This window comes from Leguminivora glycinivorella, chromosome 6 (genome assembly GCF_023078275.1).
Source record: "Leguminivora glycinivorella isolate SPB_JAAS2020 chromosome 6, LegGlyc_1.1, whole genome shotgun sequence".
Lineage (NCBI taxonomy): Eukaryota > Metazoa > Arthropoda > Insecta > Lepidoptera > Tortricidae > Leguminivora > Leguminivora glycinivorella.
This window is the reverse complement of record NC_062976.1, coordinates 4,939,602-4,963,215: the sequence shown is the minus strand read 5'-3', so window position 1 is coordinate 4,963,215 and position 23,614 is coordinate 4,939,602.

The window sequence follows — 23,614 nt, the reverse complement described above, 5'->3', positions numbered from 1 at the left end:
ACTTACTTTTTTGAATTCCGTTAACTTTAAGGGAAGGTTCTTTAGATTAAATACGATTAATTTCTCAAAAAAGCTAGCGTCTTGACTGTTACGTTTACCGAGTTTGAAAAAATAATAGTTATTTGTTTTACAAGGGGGCAAAGTAGTTGTTTAACTGGACGTGCCAATATTGATACCTGAGCAAGGGAAAGATTTCAATATTGGACCGCGAGCGTAGCGAGTGGTTCAAAAAGTGGAATCTTGAGCGTTGCGAGCGAGGGTATCGAGGCACGAAGGTAAAAGGAACTTTGCCACCGACTATATATATAGAGCAGCGAAGTGGTCCAATGATAGCAACCTTCCCCTAATAACTCTTTCATTAGATTTTTATAATATTAGGTAAAAGACATGGAGACAGCCAATTTTTGGCTTCACTTTTTAACGTGCTAATTCTATAGAGCCAGGTTTCTGGGCTCTCTGGTGATTCTGTGTTTTAAACACATCTTTAGAATAAAAGCTTTACCTTATGTCAATAAAGTATTTTATTTGAATAAAGGTATTTTGAAGATACCTATTTTGCATTTTGTATTTCAAATACCTTTTTCTAAAACTATTTTGTATTTTTATTTGAAATAGGTAAAAAACCAAAGTATTTGCATTTTGTATTTAAATACATTGCTGGAGAGCATCACTTTGTTTTTCTGTCAATAAAAAGAAGAATATAGTAACTATGTATGAAGTCCATGTAGAGGCACTGCGTTTCAATATTAAGTATCAGTGTGAGATAAGATTTTTCAAAATAATAGTCACGATATTTGTTTAATTTGATAGTCACGTGTATTTAAATTGTAGTAAGTATCTACATTAGTTCAGAGTTTATTGCTGGGTGTGGCCATACTGTAGATAGAGCTCTTTCTTGTACTGTGCCCTTAGGTTCCCCCTTTGTAATAATTGCAGTGGTTCTTCAAATCATACATGCGGTAAATAATGCGGTCGTGGCACGGAATATCTACTAGCTGAAGAAGAGTTACTGTCAAAGTAAAATGTGTAATCACAGTGCCTATACTGCTATCTCTCGACACAGGCTTAAAACTTTTGAACCACAGTTTTGAAAATTTGACCCATATTCTTAGCTTGATATGAGTTAAAGTGTAAAATACTAATATTGGCGCCATCTAGCCGAGCACCCCCAAAGGTGTAAAGCCATCTAAGCCACCGTACCTTTTTCTTTATAGTTCTGAGTTTGGCCGTTTTCTTCCTATCTGTCTATACGGAGTTATATAATTGTCTTCCCCTGTTGTAAATAGCAATAGTAACAATAGTTGTGGAGTATACAGATGTATGCGACTAAATAAATGTACAAATGTGTTCTGTGACACAAACATTTAAGACATCAAATAAAGTTTAACGAAGCTTGTTCAGTTGTTTTATTGGGCATATTCTATTATATTTACGATCGAATGCAAAAGTATCTCCAAATGTGGTGTTACCATAGGTACAATATTTTGTGTTGTAGAATTAATTTGCCAGTGTAAAATACTAACGCAACAAAGAGTTTGCACATTTTTGTCAATATTTTTGTAGGTAAGTGCGTACTATACTTTGTCAAACAAGTGTGTCAGTAAACAAGAACAAAGAAAACTATATGCATCCTTTTCTTTAGGGTGCTATAAAAATACAACTGTATTTGTATATCGGCAGCAATATTGTGGGCATGGCAATCACATTGAATTTTAAGCGTAGCGAGGGATTTCGATAATAGTAGGTATTGAAATGTTAACGCCCAAGATGTAAATTATTAATTATGTGACAGACATTTAAAGGTATGCAAACTCGTTGCGTTAATATTCTGTACTGACAACAAAGTTCTCGAACGGAAAATTGTCAGTTTGCTCCCTCGTAGAAAAAAAACAAAGTCCCTTTTTGTGTGGGTGAGGTAAAAAACTAATTTCCGCCTTATACAAATCATTATTATTATCATAATACAAATCATTTATTCTTGATAAATATAAACAATACAAACACATATTTAATAGTTGTGTTTGTATGTCATTGAAATGAAAACATTGGCACAAAAAAGATAGGAATTTCAATTGCAGTTTAATGGATTTAACATGTTCAAGCTATTTTGTCAATGTGAATGAGGAGACACACTGACATGTTATCCCGCCGGGCACTGACATTTTAGGCGGCGCCTGTACGTAAGTGTAATAATGGGCATGTCATTGTCGTTCATATGTGTGAGAGAGAGAAAATATATCTTCTTCTCACTCTCACGTATTAAATTCTTTGTCTGTGCAATGGACTTATAAGGTGGCGCCATCTGTCACAAGCTTCGAGTGTGCCTCCTCATTGAATTTCAATGCAAACCCCTTGTATACTAGTGTCTGTACAGAAAGTGAGGAGTCGTGAGTCGTGGAATGTATTAGACCCCATACATTTCACGACTCTTCACTTTCCGGTCAGACTCTATGAATGGCGGCTCTGTAGGAGAAAAAAAATTCAATTTAAGTATTTTGTAAAATGTGTGAATGTACTTACGACTTGATCCGTAAGCGTGGTTTAGAAGCAACTTGAGATTGGGTGACGTGTATATACCTCCTATAATTTGTGGCGTTTATTTCATAATGTGTGGAGCTAGCATTATGTGACGTGTAGATGTCGGTTTCACAAAAATAACGCTTGTCAATAAAGCTTCAGTGCTGCTAAAATTCGTTTAATAATAGTCTTTATCGACCATCACCAGTGTAACCTCTTTTTGATAGCCGGTAAATGACATGTTTAGTTCCGCTACTCGCCACCGCATCGTGCACAGCGTTTCCATAGACAAAAAAGTCTAGCGACCAAATCCACATGTACCAAAAGCTGTCAACGGTAAAAAGGACACATGAATCATGTACCGTTTTGCTTAATGTAAAAAACTATAAGCCCTATTGTACTAAGATAAAGTTGATTTTAGATTCATATTTTTTTTCAATTAATACGTTTTGGTTGGCTCAAAACCAACTTGCGATCCGATCTCACATGCGACCATTATCCACAGTTGATTTTGAAATGATACCACTTGACAGTTAGATAACGGTTCGAATAGGGCCCCAGCTTTCAAACAAAAAATAACTAAATCTAAATCGGTTCATCCGTTCGGGAGCTACGGTGCCACATACAGACACACACACAAACAGACAGACACGTCACACTTATAACACTACGTCGTTTTTGCGTCGAGGGTTAAAATATAGGTCATAACGAGATGCATACAACTCTCCACTGCCTTTATGTATTACCCTCCCTTTTCAATTACTGCATACAACTGCATTCTCCTCGATCCTTTTTGTCGCAAATGCACTCAGCCTTATTTCCATACTTGCATTCTATAAACGTTGTTCAGTCGCTATCTGATACATCGGAGCGGGCAAGGTGTTCACAAATATCGGAACACGCACGCTTTATATGTACATTATGAGCGGTCACGTGTTTTGAGGAATAAGAATATTTTAACTAAATCAATGAAAAGCACCTCGTAATTTTAGACTTTTTTTGATATTATGTGTATTCGACATTGAGAGACCTTATACATCTCTAATTAATTGCATGCTCGGTATCAAGATTCGAGATCGGGTAAGGAATGTCGAGATCCGTCGTCGCACCAAGGTGCAAGACGTTGGTTTCGTCATTACCAAACTAAAATGGAGTTGGGCGGGACATGTTGCTAGGCAGAGTGATGGTAGGTGGACTAAAATGTTAACGGAATGGTGGCCGCTTACAGACGTAAGAAGCGCTTGGCATCCGTTAGCTCGTTGGGTGGACGACATCCGCAAGGTTGCGGGTCACAACTGGATGAGACTAGCTCAGGACCGGGACAAGTGGCGTACTAGAAGAGAGGCCTATGCTCAGCAGTGGGCGATAAAGGGCTGACATGATGATGATGATGATTAATTGCAGTGTTATACTCGCGTTATACTTTAGTTAGAACTTAGTATTATCAATTGTAATTACAATTCAATTTTAAATCATTTGTATATGATATGATGTGGCCTATTTTCTATAAATTATTCCGATTTTTTTAATTACTGCAAAATTAATTAAATTTATTGATAGTGCCAACAAATGTGCATAGTTAAGAAAAACAGGTAAAAGTGAATAAAGGTCTTGAAAACAGGTAAACATCAAAAAGGAAATTTTCATTTTGTAAACGCATACATTACTGCAATATGTTACTAGGACTTTCGCAATGTTGTGATCTCTTATGTTCTACCTGTAGTAAAGTAATATTTACATGCAAGTGTACTTTTTTGTTTGCCACGAGTGTACACTGGGTGGAAATAAGCGCTTGCAACTCGGCTGTGCTTTTTCATTGCATCTCACTGTCGGCAGTCTGAATGGATGGACTAAGTTTTTCAATTTTGAAACGTTTCCATTTTAGAATTGGAGTGAGGCACACATATGCTACATTTTACGAATATTAAAAAAACATTCAGCCTACACCCGCGGAATAAGGACATAAAAGGACATAATGTAATAGGTAAGCGTGCTTCACCTTAGACCGCATCATCACTTCATCACCTAATTCAATCAGGTGTGATCGTGGTCAACCTATTCAAACAAAAAAATAATCAAGCAAGATGGCGCCCAAAAATATAAAAAACAAAGAAGATCGTTAAATATTATTTATAAGGAAAACTGTTTTGACCATTAATAGGTTTACATTTTTTGAGTCATCTACGAAATGCTTCATTAGTCATGTCATGTGAAGAATTTTTCGTGTTTCTATATATGGATAATTTTTTAAAGTTGTTAAATGTAATAAAAATACATTGATGGCATAGTTGGTAATCAAACTATGACGACTACGACGGTTGTCTATTGTTTGCCCGACAGTCATTTAACATAATATTCATTTGCCCGAATCTAACTTGCCTGAATTTCATTTGCCCGAATGATTTGTTTACCATAAAAATCATATGACATACTCGTTGTTTATCCGAATATTACCTTCCATAATCATACAATGCCATACTATTTGTTAGCCATATTATTAAGTGCAATAATATGGTTTCATAGAATATTCAAACGCCATAAGCAATTATTGCCATATTAATTGTTGCCCATATTATTACCTAACCTAACCTACTTTCTGATAGCAGTTTCATTTTCCAGGGGTCACAGTTCTAACTAACCTAACCTACTGTCTGATAGTATTTTCATTTTCCGGGGGTCACAGTTCTAACCTAACCTAACCTACTTTTCAAGCAGTTTCCTTTTCCAGAGGTTCACAGTTCTAACCTAACCTAACCTACTTTCTGATAGCAGTTTCATTTTCCAGGGGGTCACAGTTCTAACCTAACCTAACCTACTTTCTGATAGCAGTTTCATTCTCTAGTCCTTCTAGTACCTATTATAGTAGTTTTCGATTCTGCCAAAGCACATTATGGAAATTGACTTTTCTGGACGCTAATTTGTATGACAAATGATGGTATGGAATGTGGTAATTACGGATTTCGATGATTCTGACAAATGACATTATGGAAACTGACTTTATGGGAAACAAAGTTTCTGGCACTAGATTAATATAGTAAACAATGATTATGGCATAAGATGTTATGAGAAACAATATTATGATTGTTGAATAGGATGGCAAATAAAATTATGGCAAATGAAATTCTGGCAAATGGGGGTATCCCGACTAGGACCACAGAATATGTCAAAAATACATTTAATACGTTTAATAATAAATCATCGTTCAAGGTAACATTATATAGATTTACAATGTCATAAAAATAAAAATTGGAACCACATTGTCATGAGAATGTTGTTACTTTTAATTACTTACTTACCTGAAACTACTTCAAGTTCTTAAAATATTTGCATTAAAGCTTTGTAGTATTACAGAATACAGAATAAACATGAACGCGCTACCGTTGATATTTTATTTAATTTATTTTGAAACCTGACCAGTAATATATAACTGCGCGCCATGTTGCGGAATTTCATTAGAACTATTTTCTTCATACTTTATTGAACTGTCATCCCATACATCAGAATAACAGCGCCCTCCTGACAATAGTCATATATTTTTGGTCAGGCTTTATGTACGTAATACGTACCTAAGTACTACATACAGTACGGTACGGTGACATTTCCAACATTCGTCTGTCATAAATATTATCATTTTAATGTCAGGTAAGTGAGGTAAGACATTCAAGGCCATCCGGCATTAAAAACAGGCACGATAAAAAAAATCCTTAACCTTAAATATTTGTGACAAAACATTTAAATATACGAATGTACTCCTACATTATATCGCGATTGGCGACTTTTTTTGAGTCTTATGGAGACCCATCATCAGTCATGAGTGCCCGCGGCGGCTAAACTCCGTGCACTGACCGCCTTTCGCGCGGCGCGACAGGCTTGCGCTCGCGCTATTTTTCGGTAAATACGAGTTCTAAGTTTTGAGGCGAACTACTAATTATCATAATGTTCAATGCATACAACCTCGCCTTAAGGCTAAAGTGAATCGTATAGGTATATAAAGGAAATAGCAATAATTTTGTTTACAGACCCAATATGTTTCTGATTTCTTTGCTGGTGATCGCTGCCTCAGCGCAGCCTCCGTATAACATCGGCGACGCTCCCAAAATATTTCAAGAATACGTGCAGAAACACGTCAAAACATACAATCCCGAAGAATACTTGAAACGACTTGACATTTTCAAGCAGAACCTAGAACTCATCAACGAACGCAATCATAAAAATCTAAAATACGAAATTGGAATCAACCGTTTCGCAGATTGGACGGATTTAGAAAAAACCGGCCAAGTGCGAGTCGGACTCGCCCACCGAGGGTTCCGTACAAACTTTCTTTCAAACTACCTAGTAAAAATAATCTCATATTTTCATATAACTCTAATGACTTGACTAGAAGACAAAAGTATAGGCACTAATGAGTATTATAGTGTATAGCGCCATCTCCCGGTCAATTTGCTAACTAATTTGCGCGACCTGGTTTTTCAGGGATAATCCTTTATAATGTTAACCGATTTAAACAGTTTTTACTTTATTGGACAGAAGATGGTTTACGTAACATATCGTATTAATTTTAAGTACGATATACATCCGCAAGGGTGGGTAAATTGAAAGTAAAAATCTGAAAAGTTTTTTGTGAATTAAAAAAAAAGTATTCAAAATACAAACACGATTATATTTTTCCTGTAATATATAGCATAAAACCAATATTTACTAAAATTTTCATAATTTTTCGTTGGTAAACTTCGGAGATAAGGGGGGAACGGTATTTTTTTTTACATTTTCCTTCAAAATTCTTTTTTTTTTCACAACAAAAAAATTATAAAAAATAGTTTATTTACGTTCAATTTGAGCTCTTTCCAACGATACCCCACTTGACCTAGTAACTTGAAATGTACAGTTTGCCCCCTTTCATTTTGGCCATTTTCTACAATAAAAATTAATATATTTAAAAAAATTATACTTTCTATTTGTAGAGGTTTACAATGTTCACAACTATTCCAAATTTCAAGTTGATAGCATTAGTAGTTCTCGAGATATTTAGGAATGTGACAGACGGACAGAGTCGCACCATAAGGGTTCCTGTTGTACCTTTTTGGTACGGAACCCTAAAAAGGGAGTATCTGGGTTTCAAGCGCTTTGATGGCGCGACGCAAGATGGCGCTGTTAGGCTAGAGTTCCCCGCTGAGGCGATCACAGCGCCCGAGGAGTTCGATTGGCGAGACCATGGCGCGGTCGGGCCAGTGAAGGACCAGGGCCATTGTCAGAGCCACTACGTGTTTAGCGCCACTGGTAATTATTTTTTTATACTTCCTTGTATAAAAGCTTAAATCATTTCAGCAGTTTTTAAAAATCTAATGCGATCTTTTATCGATTCCCCATACAAACTCATCATCATCCTCCTTGCGTTCGCCACGCCTCATGGGAGCCTGGGGCCCGCTTTGACAACTACTCCCAAGATTTGGCGAGGCACTACATAGTATTACGAGAGCGACTGCCATCTGACTTTCCAACCTTAAGGGTAACTAGGCCTTATTGGGATTAACCCCGTTTCCTCACAATGTTTTCCCTATACAAAGTCTTACCCCCCTGAGTGTTTTCAAGCCTTAAAAGTTTCCTATACTTAAATCTGATATATTTTACAGGAGCCATTTTATAATGGACTCCATCAACCTTGATGATTCTGATCTAAAACAAACACAGATATTTCAACAAACATCAACTAAGTACATAATTACAAAACAAACATACAAGGATTTTTTAATTACAAATGAATAAATGAATACATTTTTTACAGTATCCTGTGTTCTAACATAATTAGGAGGTATTTCAGGTATTATAATTTAATATTATTTTTTGATAAAAAGTTGTTAAGAATTTTGCATTGAGGAGAAAATACTAGTGTTAGAAGGAAATTAATGTTTATAGGACGGCTCATATTGGTACGGATTAAATTATACAGTGGACAAGAAATTTTAGGACATTCTAGTAGTAAATGTTCCACTGTGCCTTCAGCCAGGCCGCACTCGCAAATCGAGCTGTCTTTTATACGTAGGTTGGCCAGAAACACCGGGGAGCAGACATGCCCCAATCTTAATCTTGTAATGATTGATGTATTTATTTTTGGAAAGGTCTGTTCGAAAAAAACCATGGCTTTGGGTCCCCCCATGTTTGGTTGAAGCTTCCCATAATGTCGACCTTTGATCTGTCGCGACTGCTGCCACATAGTGTTCCATTCCTCAGTCATCAAGGGTTTCACTGTGGCTCTAAGATCTCGAGAGTAATGGTTTAACTGATTCCCATCTGAATAGCGTCCTTAGCATTTTTTCCTTCAAAAGTAAATACGGTAAATACGTCATTCGTTTGACTTTGACAGGTGACGTTTTCTGGAACGAAAACCATAGACTTATTTTTTATTACTTGGCGGCGACTTTTAATCGACTTGGACTGCAGATTTAGCGTTTAAACGATACTATACGATGGATGCCACTTGGCTAGCATGTAGCGAACGCAAACGCTTCGGCGCAAACGAAAAGCGATCGTATATCGTATGACTCTTGGCTGCGCCCTGGCCCCGTAGCCGAATGGCATTTCTCCGACGCCAAACGAAAGCGATACGCCGCTGGCTCTGTCGCGCCAATACGCAAGCGCGATAGAGATAGATATCCTAGCGCTTTCGTGAGTGTTTCGTGAGCGATTGGCCATTCGGCTACTCCTGAGGCCTATGCTAGCTCCTGGTATCGGTAAACCAACTAAGCTATGCACGTAGGTAATTTTTGTGTCTTTTTGTGCAATAAACATTTTTTTATCTTTTATCTTATCTTTAATCGTGTCTAGATATTTGTCCAATTACAGCAGGCTTATGATGCTTGCAATTTTATAACTTATCTACGTGTATAAAGCATCCCTCACGTTTTGGCAAGTATAAGTATGTGTTCACACACACGAGTGAAAGATGTTTTAACCACGTTGATAAGTGATACAATTACAAGTTTTTTTTATTTCCATGTAGATTTTTAGGTGCCACTATATCAAAAACGATGAACGCTAAACTTTGCTCTTACGTCCTCCTAAATCTGTACATCAGTCTTCTGTATACGTCTGCCGGCCTAGCCAAATGACAATCGTTGACGCTAGACGCCGATCGAAACGCAGTCTGTCTCAGTCGCGCCAGTGCCGAAGAGCAATAGAGATAGATTACGATATTATCGTATACACCCTGTTTTTAGGGTTCCGTAGTCAACTAGGAACCCTTATAGTTTCGCCATGTCTGTCTGTCCGTCCGTCCGTCCGTCCGTCCGTCCGTCCGCGGATAATTTCAGTAACCGTTAGCACTAGAAAGCTGAAATTTGGTACCAATATGTATATATATTACGCCGACAAAGTGCAAAAATAAAAAATGGAAAAAAATGTTTTATTAGGGTACCCCCCCTACATGTAAAGTGGGGGCTGAATTTTTTTTTTCATTCCAACCCTAACGTGTGATATATTGTTGGATAGGTATTTAAAAATGAATAAGGGTTTGCTAAGATCGTTTTTTGATAATATTTATATTTTCGGAAATAATCGCTCCTAAAGGAAAAAAAAGTGCGTCCCCCCCCTCTAACTTTTGAACCATATGTTTAAAAATATGAAAAAAATCACAAAAGTAGAACTTTATAAAGACTTTCTAGGAAAATTGTTTTGAACTTGATAGGTTCAGTAGTTTTTGAGAAAAATACGGAAAACTACGGAACCCTACACTGAGCGTGGCCCGACACGCTCTTGGCCGGTTTTATTGAATTCCGTTAACTTTAAGGGAAGGTTCATTAGATCAAATACAATTAGAGGTAATTTCTCTAAGAAACTAGAGTCTTAACTCTTAGGGTTATCGAGTTATTAAAAAAATAAAGATAATTACTGAACACGTGTGCCTTTACCAATTCCTGATGTTATTTGTTTTGACATGTGCCGTCAATCACTTGACACTAACTTTAATGTTATTCTTAAGGATATCTCACACTAATTAATTCATTTATTATGTATGAAAATGATGATTTTTTTGCGAATTTAACTAAAAGTGATATACAGGGTGGTTCCTGATAATGAACCTAGCAACGTGTCGAATTTAACGGAAAAGATGGAAAAGAAAAAAAAAACACGGTGTATATTAGGCACATAGTGAGGACAGAAGTGCAAGCCTTCGAAGAACAAAGACGAGTGGGCCTCGATTTGAAGCGTGATGAATTAAAGTCTCGCCCGACAACCTGCGGTCATCAATTACAATTTTGTCGGAGCCACTGTAGAGCTCTAACGGCTCAGCCACGACATTGGTCTAAGCGCGACAGCGGTGAGCGGCGGCCATACATTGGAGCGAGACACAGCGATGGGACTTTTCATTCGCACGTATGGCTGCCGCTCACCGCTGTCGCGCTTAGACCAATGTCGTGGCTGAGCCGTAATATTAGATATATTGAGAGGGATATTAGATATAATACTTACGATACGTTTGTGCACTTGGCTACGTACCCTGTAGAAGTTTAACAAAGTTGCATCCAGGTTACTTCTAGTCTGCTTCTCAGGCCTGTGTGTGAAGCGCCAGAACTTAGAAGTTTGAAGCCGCTAGGACTTGGTATAGTTATTATTTACTATCCATTTAATTTGTTATATATTATTCTGGTAAAGTATTGGTAGGAGACATTTTTGGGTTAATCCGCCGCAAGAACCACGCGAGTCACGATTTTATGGCATGTTCCAAATATTCACGACGCAAATTCAAGTGATAATCTATCTCTAAATAAGTGTTACTTTCCCGATATACATGTATGCAATGAGCCTTTAATTTGCAGCTGTAGTTCAAATGAACACTCAATAAAGTCGTGACTCACGTTACGTTTACGTGGATTCACCCATTTACTTTACCACCATTCTACTTTATCAAGACCATAATAGGTTACTTGCACAAAATACTTTTATCATGAGAGTCACGGGTGTTTCCAATATATTAGATTATTAATAATTATGTTGTCTAGTAAAAGAGTACCCACAACACAGGCCTTCTCGAGTTTACAGTGGGATTTTTATTTCTTTGTCATCAGTCATTGAGAAACCAAAGAAACTTCTAAACGACATCCGTTTACGGATTCTAAATCAAACAGTACGTGAATGATGTTTTGTTTTGATTTCATTACTCAAATCCACCGCATTAGGTGGGTCCGGGACATAAACCTGACTTCCCGGGATTTCCCGCGGGACGGCGGGCTTCCGAAACACAATAAAACCGGGAACCGATGACATTGCTGGTTTATGCGATCATTGAGACGGCGGGACATCGGTGTTTGTGGTTTATGTTGGGGAAAGTGATTCTGTGAGTCTTTTACGCATACGCTATGGAAAGATTGATTTTTATATACTTTGTGTAAAGTGTGAGTGTGACCACTTCCTCTAAGAAAGTAGCGTCCAATACTACATAGACAAACTTTAGACGCCTTACTTGTTAACTACTTACTTTTTACTTACCTTAGCAATAACATGTAAATCCGTACATAAGTATTAACGTTATAACTAATTAATTAATTATCTATTGTATAGAGTCGTGGATCCCACAGTCAAACTGTGTAAACAGTTTTGGTGGACGTTGTATTAATTTTTATGTTCATGTAAGATGCTTATTCAATAAACAATTTAAACAAACCATGCCGATTGTAACTTAGTGTTTGCTTACTAAATAGTGCACCTTGCTAGTGTACCTATGCGAACGAAAAAACAAAGAAAAATATTGACAGTACACCATGGTTGATGCTCAACCGTGCACTGATAGGTAAATAAATAACTTTCCATGTATTTATTTATTTACACTCATGTAAACAAAACACGTGTAACTTGGTATTTATTACCCAAATAGGTACCTGTTTTAATTACATTTACATTCATTACTTACAATACAATACAATACAATACAAATATTCTTTATTGTTCACCAATATAACAAGATTACATCACATAACTTTAATTAACTATGGTAGACAACAGGCGGTCTTATCGCTAAAGAGCGATCTCTTCCAGACAACCTTTGGGTAGTGGAGACAAGACACAAAAAACAACTGATTTGAGTAGGTGATGCAGTGAGTGATAGAAAACGTCAAATAATCTTAATACTAATAAACATACATAAATAGGAATTAAAATAAACCTAAATATACCGTACATATATAAATACTATAACAACACAGCTACGAATGTACATAGATCAAAACCAATGCGGCCAATAGCGATAAAGGAAAATGAAACAGGACCATCAATAAATATTGTATTATGGAATAGATAAATAATGCTCTTTTACTTGACTTTTAAAAATGTGAAGAGACTTAGCATGCCTTATGTCAATAGGTAATGAGTTCCACAACCGAACTGCCTGGAAAGTAAAGGAATCGTTGAAGAATTTAGAAGAAGATGACGGGACTTTAAGAAGATAATTTCGGGAAGATCTGATAGATTGAACAAAACTAAAGCGGTCTTTGAGATAGCGAGGAGTTGAAGGGTTAAACAGTATATTATAAAGGAGAGAAACTATATGAAGGTTACGTCTGCGACGAATGGGGAGCCACTTCAGCTGCGATCGAAAGCTAGACACATGATCGAATTTGCGCAAACCAAAAATGAAACGTATACAGACGTTCTGAATACGATCCAGCTTATTGAGTTGCTCTTCGGATAGATCAAGATAGGAAACATCAGCGTAATCCAAGATTGGAAGGAGCAACGCCTGAGTAAGCGCAATTTTTGTGGGGATAGGAAGAAAGTTGCGAAGTCTCCTCAGGGAAGCCACTGATCCAAACACCTTCCTGCTAATTTCACTATGCTGGGGTACCCAGGAAAATGTACTGTCCATAATAATGCCTAGATTTTTCACGTGACCAGAGAAAGGAATTAAAACTCCGTTGAAAATTAGTGGTGGCAAAGTACCAAGGTCCAGTCGCGATATCAGCTTAGAGCTCCCAATAACGATGGCTTGAGTTTTGCTAGGATTAACATTCAGTCCGTAACTGTTACTCCATTCACAAATTCGTTCTAAATCCTTATTTGTCGATGAAATAACTGTTGGTAGATCGTTTAGTGAACCCTGAGAATATATTTGAAGATCATCGGCATACAGGTGGAAAGATGAAGAGAGATTGACAGTAATGGAGTTAATAAATAAGGAAAACAATAATGGGGACAACACGCCACCCTGCGGAACGCCGGCTAACGTGCTGCACCATGATGATCGAGAAGAATCTAACTTAATACGCTGCCGACGACCTGTTAAAAAACTACGAAACCACTCAACAGCTCCAGGAGATACGTTGAGAGAACGCAGTATCGCCAGCATAATGTCGAAATCAACAGTGTTAAACGCGTTACTAAAGTCTAGCAACGTTAACACTGTTAACTTACGATCATTCATACCGGATCGTATATCATCTGTAATATTGACGAGAGCAGTAGCCGTACTATGTCCCGACCTAAAGCCAGATTGATATGGATTCAGAAGATTATTGTAATTAAGATAGGAAAGAAGTTGTTGAAAAATTAAACGTTCAAGGACTTTGGAAAGAAAAGGAAGTATAGAGATAGGTCGATAATCTGTGAAAGTGGAAGGCTTTGATTTTTTAGGTAAGGGAATGACTTCAGCATCTTTCCAAAGTGAAGGGAAAACGGAATTGGAAATTGAAAAATTCAAAATACAGGTAATGACAGGAGCAAGAACATCAAGAAGTGGAAGAATCATATTACGGCTAATGCTGTCGACACCCACGGCGTTAGAGCCTATAGCTGATAAAGTTTTCGCAACATCACTACTGGAAAATTGAGTAAGAGAAAAAGGAGAAGAGTCTGGAGTCGGAAGTGATGAAAGATACTCGAGAGTCGTAGTCTTAGCAGGACCACTAAAGATTGAAGAAGTGGAAAAATGTTGATTTAAGTTATCAAGATTAACATCAGATTTACATACATTTTGAGAAGATTTACCGACTCCCAGAGACTTTAAAAATTTCCAAACTTTAGCAGGATTACCATCTTCCACAGATTTATGGATATAACGCCTCTGAGCATCTCTGCAGACAGTACTGCATCGATTTCGCAACGAATGATACTTGGTTTTATTTGCATCAGATGGATCCGCCTTGTATCTCGACTTAGCCAAATTCTTTTTACCTAAGAGCGATTTGATTTCTTGGGTCAGCCAAGGAGCAGGTAGATGCTTGACCTTGATTGAGCGAATGGGAGCGTGCTTATCATACAGTTGAATGAGAAGCGAGTTAAATATGGAGATTTTATCATTAACTGTACTAGCATTGTGAACACTATCCCAATCAACCCTCACAGCATCAGCCCGCAACTTCTCAACATCCATCCGACCAAAACTACGCTGCAACAGGATTTTAGATTTAACTTTAGGTGGACGGATTCTGTAGGAAAGGTAAAGAAGATCGTGATATGAGAAAGCGTCCGCAGGCAACTGACCAAATTTAGCTACATGTGAGACGGAAGAAACCAGAGCGAGATCAAGAAGTGAAGGGGAGCAATTTGGAAAGTGATGGGTTGATTTCGAAGGAAGGATATTCAAATTACAGGAGTCAGCTAGTGCTTTAAGGGATTTAGAACGATGGTCATTTTTGAGTAAACAAGTATTGAAGTCCCCCATTATGATATGGTGTTGAAAAGATGGTAAAAAATCCTCAAGAAGTTTTTCTAAAGATGAAAAATAATTAATAGTAAGGGAAGGAGAGTAAAATACTCCAAGGAGAAGTTTGGAATGAGAAAGCGTAACGTCTAAGAAAAGATACTCAGCACAATCTGACGAGGAAGACTGCGGCGAAATGCTAATAATTGAAAAAGGAATATATGAGCGAAGATAAATTGCAACTCCTCCGCCAATCCTCCCCGAGCGATCATTTCGAACCAAAGTAAAACCAGGTAAAGAATAGGAAACAGAAGGTAGGCATGGCTTAAACCAGGATTCAGAAACTAATATTGCATGAATATTTTGCACATCGAAGGATGATAGGAAATCACTGAAATGAGCAGGAATGCTTTGGGCATTAATGTGAACAACATTGAAATTTTTGCATAAATCATAAAATTGTGCATCTAACAAGTCGTGGAGAGAAGGAGGCAAGCTATAGAAACTATCTTCACTTTCATCATTAGATGAAAAGGAAGCGTAGTGATCACTCAAATCGCTATTAAAACTATGGCCGTGCAGTGACATAATATATATAATATAATATATAATAAATATAAATTTACTAATATAATAAAATAAAATAAACTAAAGGTGGTCATACACTACCCGCCAGCAGTGTGAAACAGTGAAAAAACATTTGCAAAAACAGACAACATAAAATATTTGCAGAAACGAAACGCAACAATGACATGACATTGACAGTTTGAGATGACATTGATAGTTCAAATGTCAGTTCAAGTTGGTTTCAATAACGTAACGTAATAAACAAGTTTGGATTTAAACATTTGAAACTAAATCATAAAAAGTAAAGAGGGTATGATTAACTATGTATATAACGCAACTAAATTAAGAAGTTACAACCAACCGACCGACATAAAATGATGTGAAATGTAGAATTAAGTTAAAAAGGTGTTTCAAGAAACTGAACCAACAATATTTATCGAATTACAACTACTTATTTTTCCTTGGGCGAAGTTTTGACGCCTTTTGCGCAGGCTGTGTGTCTCCGTCTGCAGGTGTAGTTGAAGCGGCGTCTGTTTTCGATGCTGGTGTAATCGACTGTAGCTGCAGAATACTGGTTACATGGTGCCTCACTTTGTTCGCGTCGAGAACGAATACATCACCATTCCGGGTCCAGCAGCTTCGGACACCAAAACGTTCCCGGGCAGCTACAAATATATCGTAGCGGGGCTTTGTAAGGAATTCACCTAATGTAACACCGGTGCCTTTTAATGCTGTCTTCCCAAACCACAGGTCATCTCGCACAGCAACGTCATGAAACTTGACAAGGATGGGTTGAGGTCTGGCCCCACGAGGCTTACCCAGACGACGACAGTGCTTGAAGTCTGTTACTGACACATTACTTCTGATAGACTTGAACTTTTCAATTACAAGTGCGGCAGTGTCTTCAGTATCTGAGCTGGAATCACATCCCTTGATGCCATGGACCACCAATATTTTCCTGCGGGATCGCATCTCCATGTCATCGACTTGCTGGGCAACAAGCTGCACCTGCTTCTGTAGAGTCTCGAGTGCCGTCAAAATAAATGACCTAAACGCTGTGAAGTCAGACACCACCGCTGCCGTTGATGATCCACTAGACTCTGCCTTGTCCAAATCTTCTTGCAGCTCTGCCATCTTGGCGTTAAAAGTTTGTGTCAGCTCTGCGATGGACTCCTTAATTATCCCAGTAAGTGCCATAGTGTGATTTGGAGGTTAGTTAACTTAGGTCCAGTGAATAAATAAATAATTGTCTACGGAAATTTGAGAATTTGCTGGAGGGTGGCAGTTATTAATTTTGCATTAAGAATTTAATGCTTAAATTCCAAAATAAATTAAACAAATAATTATAAAAAATAAAAAACTTAAGACAGATGTTTAGGTTCTTCATTTTTAAATTTTTCCCTATTTCGTTTAGGTATTTTTAAATGCATTTAGGTATATTGATACACAGAAAATTAACGCTGTCTCAAATCAATTGAACAGAAACCTCAAAAACTTTACTAGGAATCAGAATACTTTTATTCCTTTATCAGTTATTATATGGCCTCTTAAGACTTAATCCTGATTCTCGAATATTATTTTAAAATTTCAATATTGAAAACAGAGACTGAAATGTTTCGCACGACGCGGCATATTTTTATTCTAATCCTTATTTTATCCTCTTTAGAGTTTACCCTGAACCTCGAACATTTAAAACCTCATGCACCGTATTACCAAAAGCTTACTTACTCGTACTCGCAAGCGCTTTGCTCGATCCTAATACCCAGCAAGGTGTTGTTAAAACTGGCGACGTATGAATATATCTCCCGGCCAAATGCACAATTTCCGACCATCCCGCGCCGCGGGATTGAAGAGTGGATGTAAATTTTACAGCGAACTTCGTTTCCATTGTCATCCGTCATAGATTTATAACTGTTACATCAAGGGTTTAAAATGAGACACGTACTTACTTTGAACTTTCGTAGAAAGAGAAAGAGATCGACAAAGAAAGAAGGAGAAATTATGGTTTACAAAATGCGAGAGACTTGCATTTTATCATCCACTATTGAGCATCGGCCTCTCTTCTATCTACAGTATTTTTGGCAAAACTTAACAATCATAAGATGACGAAGCTTGCGCTGTGGATCTTGAGGTGGCATTTCCTATAATATGTATGACGTACAGGTATGATCTTGAAAACGTTGATAAAGACTACGACACGGTCTAAGATACAAAATAAAAGGAAGGAGGGTGGCTTTGCACAGCAGAGAGACATGTTTCTATGCTCATACCTAATTATTAAATGAATCAATTTCTTGAACACACACACAAAGTTAACATTAAATTATTGTTCATCGTGTGACAGTGAAAACAGGAGATTTAGATGACAAAGCCGGATGTGAGCGCCGCCGATTTGTCAGACGACGAGACACATCGCAAATTAAAATGACGTATTTCGTTCTGAGTTGACGAACTTGATGGTCTGATGTCTAAAGAGAGAAGCTTTTTAGACTAGAGTAAACTAATAGTGTTAATTGATTGAAAAATTATTAAATTAGAAATTACTTAACCTAAAAGTGCCGGTTTGTTTTTGTGATATAAATATTGGACAGGATAAATATAATATTCATTAAGTACCTACTTAAAAAATATTTCGTGCAAACAATTTAAAGGGGGAGGGGGGAACGACAATTTCGCTAAGAGCATGTCATTTAATTATTTTAACATGTCCAAATCCAATTTTGAAAGTAAATATCGAGGAAATGTGTCCATAAGAAAGGGAAACATTAGTTTTCGTTGGACTTCAATTTATTGACGCATTAAATAGGAATGTCGAGGGTTGCACGTGTCGGTGCCAGTAGTGCTTGCAATAGGTTTTTTATGTATAAGTTGACGTCGATCACAATTTACGAGGAGGGTAAGGTAAAATAATAGATATTATTATTTTTTTATTTACATGCATTAAGCGACGCATCTCTCGAAAAAACGGTCTGCACTTTGACGAAATATACACATGCTAATAAAGTATGTAAATTAATCCGTTATATTTGATTATTTCGGATGGCAAGATATCTGTCTGGTGATTTCCTGTATTATAAAAACTTACTTGTTCAGTTTGAAGAGTATATTTATTTTTATTTATTTATTTATTTATGTTATGGAGAACCAACAGCTATAAAACTAGTAGTATACAAGATATGATTCAGAAAGCCAATTACAGGATCTCACAGATAGATACAAAGTAATATTTATTAAACTAATGCTAGCACTTATACCAACGCACACACATGCTCACAAAAGTGGAATATAAAGAAAGAGAAAACAAAACAGAAAGTTAAGTAAGATGAATGCACTAACAGTCAACATAAGTATTCAATTAAAAAGGAAAATAAATAATAATAATAATAATTACTCACAATTCTCACAAAGAACACCGCTTAACCAATAATTGCCTCACATTCGAAACTTTACAATTAAAAATATCAATGTCAATGTCCTTCGACAACTCATTCAGCCGACGACTCGCTCGAACTAGGAAGCTATTCTGTCTATACCTGGATGATGCAGTCTTGACAGATAAAGGGGGATAGTACCTCTTAGAACGAAAGGGGGTATTAAAAGCAGCTTACCAAGTAACTCGGAACAATCAGCTGCACCACTGGTAATATTCAAGAGAAAGGAAATATCAGATATGTCACGTCTTTTTCTCAGTGGTATTAGGTGGTGCTTCTTACAAATACTTAAATAACTGGACGAACTATAGTAATGCTTTAGTTTGTAGCATAAAATTTTTATAAATTTTTGTTGCACGCGCTCAATCCGGTCCACATAAGTGTTATAGCAAGGGTTCCAAACCTGTGATGCGTATTCTAATTTACTCCTCACCATAGCTGGGCATTAACTCGTTAATCCGTTAATCGTTAATTAACGAAGTTAACATTTCGGTTAACGGATTAACTTTTAAGTTAACTTTAAAAAATGTTAACGGATTCGTTAACTTCCGTTAAATTTCATCGAGTCCGTTAATCGTTAATCCAGCACCCCAAGCGGCTCGCTGCGCCGCGAAAACCACGTCCTGACTGCTACTCTAAAAGCCCGTAGTACTACGGCAAAACCTAGGATTTATCGGTAAAAGCAGATCCGTCGGTTATAAACAGTCTAAAGAGAAATTGGCGAATTTGGATCACTTATTCGAGATCTTCTAAATCTTATTAGGCGTGCTAGATCGATCACTAACCGGGGAATAGAGTGCAATCATCAGGCATGATAGACAAATCGCACAACCGACGCATCGAGTTAGAGTCCGGTGGGCCTTAGATTACTCTACCAAGTTATCGTGGCCCACAGCATCGAGTTATCGTCGCAAATCTCAATCTGAAAAACCGACGCACCACGATCGCGACCGCATGAATGACTCAATAATTACGAATCCGAAATAAAACCTAGGATTTAGCCAACCAACGGCGGTAAAAGCCCGAAGAGACCGTAATTATTACATTTCGGTTTTTTATATACCGATTGGTGTCACAGGTTTTAATGGTTTTTGGTGGATACTTAGTAAATACAAATACTTATACCTACAGTGAAGTCCTATTTTTATGACGTGTTAACGGATTATCGATTAACTTTAACTTCCGTTAAATCTACCGAAATGTATCGCTTTAACGATTAACGAAGTTAACTTTTTAAGTAACGGATTAACGATTATCGAAGTTAACTATTTGATTAACGGTGCCCAGCTATGCTCCTCACGTATGAACAATATAAATAGCCTAGGAACCATCCGGTCTTGCTACTACTGGGAAAATAACTTAATTCTATAACAGTACTTTTTATGTCACCAAAAATTAAGTTTGGTAATTTGAAATAGTTTTTTTAGTTAAGCCACCAAAATTTGTGACAAAAAACGTATAATAGAATAAAAAAAAAATATTTTAATTCACTAAAAATCAGGCGAAAATGGAATCAGGACTTTTGTTTTAAATTCGACTACTTTAATTTATGACCTTTATAACACATTAAGAAACCACCTATTTTTGTGAATGATACTTCGTAGTAGCAAAAAGCGGACTAATTAAATCAGTTATGACACAAGCAATAAAAGGACAAGTGAAGTTATGGTTGTTTTGTATATACATTATGTGTTGAAACACTATGAAAACTTAAACCACCCCAAAACAAGACGGATGTTCAATATTTTACTAGCTCGGAATAACATTCACGGCAAAAATTACATAAGCAAAAAAATTGGAACAGACTTTTCGTTAGGATCATAATAAAGAAGAATAAAAATTAATCCACCTTTAAATGCTCGCCAAGAAGCGCTAAAACCACATACGTACGTACTGAAATAAGTATTTTCATATTCTTCTTGATTACAAACTCTCTACCATTGACGATGTAATTTCCTGCATTATTTCAAAAGTGACTCATGTGTTCAACCGCATTTTCATTACATCATGGTATAATAATATATTTCGTCGCCACTACTATCGCTTAAATAGCTCAGGTTGTACTAGCGTAACGTAAAATGACGGACGGTCCTGATATCGTGGGTTCGATCCCCGGCAGTCGAAATGAACTTTTTTTGGTTTTTATTTTTATTTTATTTTTCTTTTACCGCCTTTTTACCCCCTTTATTTAAAATATTTTTTTTTTGTTGTATATAACATTTTATTTAATGCTGTGAGTAATTTAGGTACAGTCAAGATATTTATTTCCCTAGCCATTTTAAAATGTTATTAGACACATGTAATGCAATAAGGTCGAAAACTGTATTTCAGTATTAGTATTGATTGAAGGTAACCTAAGGTTCAACATCGTTCCTCCCCGCAATACTCTGTCTTAGCTAACCATCGCTAGACGTTATGCCCTTGTAATAAGGATTACAAATGTACAGTGACAGTTGTCCGGTATGACTCATAGATTTATATATTATTAAGCTAGATTGAGTTGTTAGGCCAAAAAGTGTGTCCACATGAGAGGGTAAAGTTGGGACTGGTGTCCCTCTCGCACTTATTGCCACTGTCAAAATTATTTGAATGACGTCATCACTGTCATTATTTGGGGATACCAGTCAATATTCAAAGTTACTACCAAATCTACTAATACCGAAATTAAAGGTTTTTTTAATTGCGCAAATCTTTGGTTTTATGGCTTCATAATAATGACTTACCAATTCGCTACAAGGTATTAATATCCTTGCCTCGATATAATACAAAAATTTTTAAGAAGTTTATTAACTTAGTTATCATACAGGTAAAAACACTACTACTATAGTAATCTCTTTAACACTGGTCACACGTGCGAGAGGGACACCAGCCCCAACTTTGACCCTCTCATGTGGATACACTTTTACTATCCTAATAAGAACGTTTTTCTGCACCGGTGATAAAGTTCAATTTATTATGGCAAAAAAAGTGTGAGCTCAGTCCCTATTGAAAGTCCATGGTATGACTCAATGAAAAATTGGCTAAATAGTAATCGGAAAACAAGCAAAAAGGGTAAAATATATTTTTATAAGTTATTTCGTTGGATTACATTACAAAATGAATGTATAATACTCGTTGTAATTGTATAGATTTAAATAAATAATTTTATTAGTTCAAATTAATGACCGTCAAGGAACAAAAACTAATTGAGTCGCTATTAGACCGTTTTCACATTATCCGATCCGATAACGGATGTCGGAAGGATATCAATAGATGAATCCAAGATTCCGCCTGTAATGTATGGGATATCGGTCCGACATCCGATATCGGTTCGGATAATGCGAAAACGCACTTAGGTCTACATTTTACACTTTTGAAAACCAAGATTAATTAGAGTCAGTTGTATGGTCGGTATGTAGTGTAAATAAAAAGTCGAAAAGTAGTAGGTTCTTTCTATACTTTTTGCTATGTATTTTATATTTCAATAGTCAGGCTTCTGTACCCATATTACAGTACTTTCAATATGTGCTATCCTATAATTAAATTCGGACACTCGCGTAGACACTTCTAATATTATTTGAATGGCATTACCAACATTAAATCTCCTTTTGAAAATAAATTTTAAAGAATATCCCACTATCAGATCAGAGCCACTGGTATTTAATTTAAAACAAATGCCTATAATAAATAAATCCGATTAACCTTTGGGTTGTCTGCTGTCGAATTTAATTATTTTCATAGAAAATATTTTAATTTGTATCCTTCCAGCTCGAGATTCTTGGAAGCCCTGTAAATTTTTCTTTGTGACAACTAGATATGACATGTCAGGAAATTTACACATACATACATTACATACATTTATTGTAATAAACGTAGTACAAGTGACCAAGATAAAGATGATACAGTAGGGTATTTTTAAAGTTTATGTAATGAAGAAGTAAAATTGCGGCCTTTTTTTTAGGTATTTCTATACTTATTATATATTGGTAGCGGCTCCATTCGTTCAATATTCGTTCGCGATTCATTTTGACATTTAAGTCATTTGAGCATATTATGACAAAAGGTATTTTGATAAAGAGTTTTTAGTGTGTCACAGTTCTATTTGCAATTTTGATACTTAGGTCTTTGTACACTAAGTTGGTTATGGCATGAACGATTTTTTCCTAAGCAGATAAGAAGTTAACGTTATTAGCATCAACAAGAATGGTATAAATGCAATTTAGACCCAGATTTTTAAAACATTTTTGTTATGAATTGTGCGTCCTTGTATTTAATGTCATTGCAGTAGCTTGTACTTATCAACTTATAATATAAATAAAACATAAAAAAAATGAATTAAAAAAGCTGTAATATCCGCACCTACGTATGCGACGACTGAGATTTGAACCCGTGACCTTTGGCTTGTAAGTCTAACGATAATCGCCGGGGCTATACCTGGCCGTGACATATGGGTCGAAATTAGACTTTGCATAGCTTTCGCGTGTTTGTAACA